Source organism: Homarus americanus, unplaced genomic scaffold (assembly GCF_018991925.1).
Source record: "Homarus americanus isolate GMGI-L3 unplaced genomic scaffold, GMGI_Hamer_2.0 scaffold23618, whole genome shotgun sequence".
In the NCBI taxonomy this organism is placed as follows: domain Eukaryota; kingdom Metazoa; phylum Arthropoda; class Malacostraca; order Decapoda; family Nephropidae; genus Homarus; species Homarus americanus.
The window spans coordinates 3,266-11,867 of record NW_024725603.1 but is presented as its reverse complement, the minus strand read 5'-3'; the positions used below and the strand labels follow the sequence as shown (position 1 = coordinate 11,867).

The 8,602-nt window shown below is 39.3% G+C and overlaps 1 long non-coding RNA gene across 1 annotated transcript; it reads left to right on the top strand.

The window, feature by feature from the left end:
* The first annotated feature begins 1,966 nt into the window (after positions 1-1,966).
* On the top strand, positions 1,967-5,957 carry LOC121865260. Its single transcript, XR_006088731.1, has 3 exons — positions 1,967-2,294; positions 5,525-5,623; positions 5,826-5,957. It is a non-coding gene; the product is annotated as an uncharacterized LOC121865260 (long non-coding RNA).
* The last annotated feature ends 2,645 nt before the right edge of the window (positions 5,958-8,602 follow it).

Here is an 8,602-nt window from a genome sequence, read left to right as displayed (position 1 = left end):
AAACTCACACTGCTAGACTAAACTCACACTGCTACACTAAACTTACACTGCTAGACTAAACTCACACTGCTACACTAAACTTACACTGCTAGACTAAACTCACACTGCTACACTAAACTTACACTGCCAGACTAAACTTACACTGCTAGACTAAACTCACACTGCTAGACTAAACTCACACTGCTAGACTAAACTCACACTGCTAGACTAAACTCACACTGCTAGACTAAACTCTCACTGCTAGACTTCTTTTCCAGCTCCCCAAAGAACAACTACACATACTGTCCTGTGGTCTGGTGGCAGCGACCCTAAGTTAAGAAGTAAACCCTAGTATTAAGTGACCAATTAAAGGGCAGTATAACTGTATACACTTGGCCATGATGTTCCCCAAACATAAATATCTTACAGAATGAGATATAAGTATTTAAACTATTGCTGAATACTTTATTACAACCCCAATATTGTGGAACATGTGTACAACAGGACATGATAGTGAGAGGTACTGAAACACTCTTCTCAGGTGTGTCTCAGGCCAACAGGACATGATAGTGAGAGGTATTCAAACACTCTTCTCAGGTGTGTCTCAGACCAACAGGACATGATAGTGAGAGGTATTCAAACACTCTTCTCAGGTGTGTCTCAGGCCAACAGGACACGATAGTGAGAGGTATTCAAACACTCTTCTCAGGTGTGTCTCAGACCAACAGGACATGATAGTGAGAGGTATTCAAACACTCTTCTCAGGTGTGTCTCAGACCAACAGGACATGATAGTGAGAGGTATTCAAACACTCTTCTCAGGTGTGTCTCAGGCCAACAGGACATGATAGTGAGAGGTATTCAAACACTCTTCTTAGGTGTGTTTCAGGCCAACAAGACATGATAGTGAGAGGTACTCAAACCCTCTCAGGTGTGTCTCAGGCCAACAGGACATGATAGTGAGAGGTACTCTCAAACACTTTCTCTAGGTGTGTCTCAGGCCAACAGGACATGATAGTGAGAGGTACTAAATACCCTCAGGTGTGTCTGTACTAACAGGACATGATAGTGAGAGGTACTCTCAAACACCCTTTCTCAGGTGTGTGTCTCAGGCCAACAGGACATGATAGTGAGAGGTACTCAAATACCCTTCTCAGGTGTGTCTCAGGCCAACAGGACATGATATTGAGAGGTACTCAAACAGCCCTCTCAGGTGTGTCTCAGGCCAACAGGACATAATAGTGAGAGGTACTCAAACACCCTTCTCAGGTGTGTCTCAGGCCAACAGGACATGATAGTGAGAGGTACTCAAACACCCTTCTCAGGTGTGTCTCAGGCCAACAGGACATAATAGTGAAAGATACTCAAACACCCTTCTCAAGTGTGTCTCAGGCCAACAGGACATAATAGTGAGACGTACTCAAACACCCTTCTCAGGTGTGTCTCAGGCCAACAGGACATGATAGTGAGAGGTACTCAAACACCCTTCTCAGGTGTGTCTCAGGCCAACAGGACATGATAGTGAGAGGTACTCAAACACCCTTCTCAGGTGTGTCTCAGGCCAACAGGACATGATAGTGAGACGTACTCAAACACCCTTCTCAGGTGTGTCTCAGGCCAACAGGACATGATAGTGAGACGTACTCAAACACTCTTCTCAGGTGTGTCTCAAGCCAACAGGACATGATAGTGAGAGGTACTCATCATTCAAGATGGACTTGATAATGATATAATTGGTAGTTGATCATTATTTACGTTTTATATTATAGGTAATTGTTGTTTAATAATTGTTGCTGAATAATTGTGTAGTTTTAGACTAATAGTTACCGTTAATAATATTATGAATAGTTAAAATAGCGAGTTTATTATGGTGTCGTAAGCTTATATATAGTGTTATATATTAATAAAATATTAATAAATAATCTTAAAATAGATAAACAATAAATGTTATTGTTTAAATAGTTAAATAATAAATGTTATTGTTTAAATTTATTTTAGTGTATTTGTAAATGTTGTCAAGTTATTCGGTTCTCCAGCCATTGACTTAAGTTTAGTTTAATATTAATTTATATCTATTAGCGGGAGTTTAGTCAATAATAGAACATTAAGTAATGTATAATTTATTTATATTATGTAAAATGTATAAATAAAATACTTTATTATAGTGTTAATAATGAAAACTTGTAGTTACTGAAAGATAAGAGAGAGAATCGGACAAGGTGTAGCGTGTCAACATCAACCAAGGTGGACGTCTTGTTTATTGTTGTTAATTTTGTTAGTAAATGTTAATTTGTGGGCCTTCCTCCCTCCCTCGTGGTAAGTTAACATTATGTATGGCCGTGTTAACTAGACACAGTACAGTAGAACATAAGAATGGAGGAAACTACAGCGGGCCATACTGGGCAGTCCACCCAGCCCCTATTGCTCATATAAACATCCAACCTATGGTTGAAGCTATCCAGCCATCTCTGTGGTTGTCGGTCACACTGGTTGAACTAGGCCCATCTGGGACCAACTAGGCCCATCTGGGACCAACTAGGTCCATCTGGGACCAACTAGGCCCATCTGGGACCAACTAGGCCCATCTGGGACCAACTAGGCCCACCTGGGACCAACTAGGCCCATCTGGGACCAACTAGGCCCATCTGGGACCAACTAGGTCCATCTGGGACCAACTAGGTCCATCTGGGACCAACTAGGCCCATCTGGGACCAACTAGGCCCATCTGGGACCAACTAGGTCCATCTGGGACCAACTAGGCCCATCTGGGACCAACTAGGCCCATCTGGGACCAACTAAATTCATCTGGGACCAATCCGGCCCATCAAATCAATCCAGAATTCACCTGGGACTGTAGCTAGGCCCATCTGGGACCAACTAGGCCCATCTGGGACCAACTAGGCCCATCTGGGACCAACTAGGCCCATCTGGGACTAACTAGGCCCATCTGGGACCAACTAGGTCCATCTGGGACCAACTAGGCCCATCTGGGACCAACTAGGCCCATCTGGGACCAACTAGGTCCATCTGGGCCCAACTAGGCCCATCTGGGACCAACTAGGTCCATCTGGGACCAACTAGGCCCATCTGGGACCAACTAGGCCCATCTGGGACCAACTAGGCCCATCTGGGACCAACTAGGCCCATCTGGGCCCAACTAGGCCCATCTGGGACTAACTACAGTAGGTGCGGTGTAGGCATATGGTGCAGATATATAGTGTGTTTATGGTGCAGGTGTGTGGTGTAGGTATATGGTGCAGGTATATTGTGTGTTTGTGGTGCAGGTGTGTGGTGTAGGTATATGGTGCAGGCATATAGTGTGTTTATGGTGCAGGTGTGTGGTGTAGGTATATGGTGCAGGTATATTGTATGTTTGTGGTGCAGGTGTGTGGTGTAGGTATATGGTGCAGGTATATTGTATGTTTGTGGTGCAGGTGTGTGGTGTAGGTATATGGTGCAGGTATAGTGTGTGTTTGTGGTGCAGGTATATAGTGTGTTTAAGGTGCAGGTGTGTGGTGTAGGTATATGGAGCAGGTATAGTGTGTGTTATTGGTGCAGGTATATAGTGTGTTTGTGGTGCAGGTGTGTAATGTGTTTATGGTGCAGGTGTGTGGTATAGGTATATGGTACAGGTATAGTGTGTGTGTGTTTGTGGTGCAGGTATATAGTGTGTTTATGGTGCAGGTGTGTGGTATAGGTATATGGTGCAGGTATAGTGTGTGTTATTGGTGCAGGTATATAGTGAGTTTATGGTGCAGGTGTGTGGTGTAGGTATATGGTGCAGGTATAGTGTGTGTTATTGGTGCAGGTATATAGTGTGTTTATGGTGCAGGTGTGTGGTGTAGGTATATGGTGCAGGTATAGTGTGTGTTTGTGGTGCAGGTATATAGTGTGTTTATGGTGCAGGTGTGTGGTGTAGGTATACGGTGCAGGTATATAGTGTGTTTATGGTGCAGGAGTGTGGTGTAGGTATTAATTAACAGGTAGACGGTGAAGGCAAGTGGACCAATAACTGCTGCTGCTTATTAATGTAAACTACTGGAGGAAATTGTCAATGGAACAATGTTAAGGAAATAGGTTGATAGTTTGAGGTATTTTATTACTTTCCTGTTGAGTATTTGTTACTTTTACGTTTGATAAGTTTTGTTACTTGTGGAGTTTGTTACTTTTACGTTTGATAAGTTTTGTTACTTGTGGTGTTTACATCACTTTACGTTTGGGAATTGTTACTTTTCTGTAGTTTATTACTTTTAGGATAATTTTATGATAATTTTGTCAAGTTACTTTTGTTATATTATAGTGGACACTGTTTGTGGTAATGTTAGTAAATGGATGTTTTTTAAATAAACGCTACTTAACATTTGTGGTTATGAAGGACAGACCTAACCAAACAAACCTACCTCACCTAACTTCTCCGGTATATTAAACAGAAAAAACTTACTATACGGTGATATTTGAGACATTTTCTGGACGTGAGATGATACAGCAGCATCGGCACTATGGCGGGTTAGTCCTATATATTAACCAAGGTGGGATTTTGGGTCATATTTATTTTGGGAAAGATTTTTTTCTTTAATTGAAGTAAAAAAATTTGGTTATAAGAATGTGGTACTTTTTATTTGTGGTTAAATTACAGTTTGTAGTAAAATATTAGCTTTTGAGACATTTTGGGAACTTTACTATAAAGTTGCAGTTTATTTTTTGACAAGAAATTTACATTTTTGTCACTGTGTTTGGTGGGATCCTAACCTAGCCAAATCGTGTGTCCGATGGTGAGGTTTTAATTCTCGGGGAAAATAACAATTTGGTGGTATTCAAACCTAACCTAACCAAATCATGTCTTCGATGGTATTTTAATTCTCTGGGAAAGGAAAAATCGCAAGACGCTTCACAATGTCGGCATTTATAGATTAGTAAACCCTTATGGCAGTGGGATATAACTTGTGAATTTACCAGGTGTTATCCATTAGTGACTAGTAAGTGGTATTAAGAAAGTTGTTGACCAGAGTTAACTTGTGGTCCTTGTGCAGCTCTTCACAGTCTGCTTGGTTCCTGATTTCCCGAAATAACTTGGCGTCATCGACAAACATTTGTATGGAGGAGTGTACAACGTCAGGCATGTCATTATGAAACAAACAAACAACAGCGGGCCCAATACACTGCCCTGTGGTACCCCGCTTGTGACGGGTACGGATGACGATTTTGTACCAGTAATCACCACACACTGCTTGCGGTCATGTAGAAAGTCTTCTATCCACGCTAGGACATTTCCTCGAATTCTGTACCCTTCCAGTTTGATTTTCAGTCTTTCCTGGAGTACACTGTCGAAAGCCTTGGCAAAATCTAGGTAAATATTGTCGATATTACCACCTGTTCCAGAATATGGGGCCAAATATCCAGTACCTTGAGCAATTGTGTTAAGCACGAGCGCCCCGGCATAAAACCGTGTTGGCAATCTTTTACAAGGTTGTTTCGTCTCCAACATGTTGGAACAAAAAATTATCTGAGTTTCTACAAAAAGAGTAACAGTGTTATTTTGTTTACAGTTTACTGCTGCAATTGGTTGTTACTGTAGTGTTAAGACAACTACCATATTGCTGCCTCGCTGATCGTGGTTAATTAAGTTCCTCATGTCATTCGTCGAGGTAAGATTTTCTAAAGTGTTTCATTATTCTCTTTAAAAAGTTTTATGGAATTTCTTAATTTAACCATAATATTGTATTTAAATGTTTGAAGATTTAATGAGTTCCTGTATAATATAATACTGTACACTACTGTATACATATTATATAATATTACTGCCCAGAGTATTTAAATTATTAGTTGTCAAAATGTTATTCATTCTAGGACGGTGACGTGAACATGTAAGATATGGGCCACAAGACGAAGGTTTGTTTTGGTTAACGGGTCTCTTGCTGCGCCACATTGGAAGCTCTCTGCTATAACATAAGGTACAGTACAGTGTATATCTTTGTGGTTTTAGTTTTTATTAAGGATCTGGGATCACCGTTTAAAAATTCAAGTAATTGTGTTAAAGACCTTTGAAATAATTAGATATTTTAAGTAGATTACGCTGTGCCCGTAAGTTTTAAAAGCCTTTATGGATGGTCTTAAATATGTTGACCATCTTTACTGGATGAAGTTAGTTTCACGTAAAAATATTTGTCAAATATGCCTGACCTAATACCTTTGTCTTCAGCACTTGGGGGTAGAAAAATAGTTTAAATATCCTACAAAGGTACAGGGTACTACTTTACCTGATTTTATATCTAGGTTCACAAATTAGTTATTGTGTTAATGACTTTTTGAAACAATTAGATATTTAAAGTAGATTACTTAGGCTTTGCCCGTATATTTTAAAAGGCCTTCATATACGTTTTAAAAATAATATGGACTACAGTGAGTTCTGCTGTAACGAGTGTTTTGACAACTCGAATTGGCTCTAACGCGATTTATGAATAAAAGAACCATATTTGTATTACGCGAACACTTGTTTGCTCTAACGCGATTTTTGCTTACTATTTCTCCAATTTTGTGGTATTAACTGTGAATATGGTAAAGAAGAATATCTCCAAGAAGCGTTCTGGTGATCGCATTCCTGGTGATGATCGTAAAAGAAAGGCTATAACACTTGAAGAGAAGCTCGATGTTATCAACCTCAAAATCACCCTTATCGCCCATCAAGTTATATTCAGATTTTTTCAAGGTAAAGTGTAACATTTACTGTATGATTTCATTATTAGATATGAAGGTAACATTTAATTAGACTGTGCTATCCTTTGTGTTAGGCTAACTACTAAATTTTTTTCGATTTCGAGTAATCTGCACCTAACCCTATTTTCTCCATAAGCCCTGTTATTTCTATTTCGCAATTTTCTATAACACGATGTTTAACAAGAATGCAACTAACGCGTTATAGCAGAACTGACTGTATTGGGGTATCGACTGCATGGAAAAGCCAGGAAACTTTCAAACAAATGGGGTATTTTATTTGGGTTAAGTTATACTTAAATATAGTTTTTTTGGCATCAATCTTGGCATAAATTAATGCTGTACTGTATAATAGGTAAATAATTATTGTACTTCTAGGAACATTCAACAACAATAATGATGATAGTTCAAGTTAGTGATCTAATATTACAGGTCATACCTACTGCCGTGAGTATTGTTCAGTGAATTGTTCTTATAATGGACTTGTTCCACATTAATAAAGGTTCATATAGGTGGATAATGGAGTGTTGACCCACGTCAGGTTAAGGTTGTCACCAGGGAGGGTCGCTAAAATATCTTCAATGGTCCCTCCATTAACCGACACAATTGGTTCCACGGAGTCGTTCGTTAACTGAATCTATATACTGTAGTGTTATATATTAATAAAATATTAATAAATAAACTTAAAATAGTTCAACACAAAATGCTATTGTTTAAATTTATTTTAGTAAAGTTGTAAATGTTGTCAAGCTATTCGGTTCTCCAGCCATTGTCTTAAGTTTAGTTTAATATTAATATATATCTATTAGCGGGAATTTAATCAATAATAAAACATTATAATGAAAGTATAATTTATTTGTATTATGTAATATTTATTAATAAAATACTTTTATTATAGTGTTAATAATGAAAACTTGTAGCTACTGAAAGATAAGAGAGAGAATCGGACAAGGTGTAGCAAGTCAACATCAACCAAGGTGGCCGTCTTGTTTATTGTTGTTAATTTTGTGAGTAAATGTTAATTTGTGGGCCTTCCTCCCTCCCTTGTGGTAAACGTAATAAATGTTTTATGTTATGTCGATGATATAAACAGACATTAGAATGTTTGAGTTAAAGGTTGGTTATCCGAGATGGTCCGAGTTGGTATTTGATGGGCCGAGTTGGAGGCACATCGGTTACACTGTAATAACCCATTATAGTACATCCTTCTTTACTCACACAGCCAAACTGTGTCTGTGTGGATGTGGGGCACACTATAATAACCCATTATAGTACATCCTTCTTTATTCACACAGCCAAACTGTGTCTGTGTGGATGTGGGTCACACTATAATAACCCATTATAGTACATCCTTCTTTACTTCTTTACTCACACAGCCAAACTGTGTCTGTGTGGATGTGGGTCACACTAAAATAACCAGTTATAGTACATCCTTCTTTACTCACACAGCCAAACTGTGTCTGTGTGGATGTGGGTCACACTATAATAACCCATTATAGTACACCCTTCTTTACTCACACAGCCAAACTGTGTCTGTGTGGATGTGGGTCACACTATAATAACCTGTTATAGTACATCCTTCTTTACTCACACAGCCAAACTGTGTCTGTGTGGCTGTGGGTCCCACTATAATAACCCATTATAGTACATCCTTCTTTACTCACACAGCCAAACTGTGTCTGTGTGGATGTGGGTCACACTATAATAACCCATTATAGTACATCCTTCTTTCCTCACACAGCCAAACTGTGTCTGTGTGGATGTGGGTCACACTATAATAACCCATTATAGTACATCCTTCTTTACTCACACAGCCAAACTGTGTCTGTGTGGATGTGGGTCACACTATAATATCCCATTATAGTACATCCTTCTTTACTCACACAGCCAAACTGTGTCTCTGTGTGGATGTG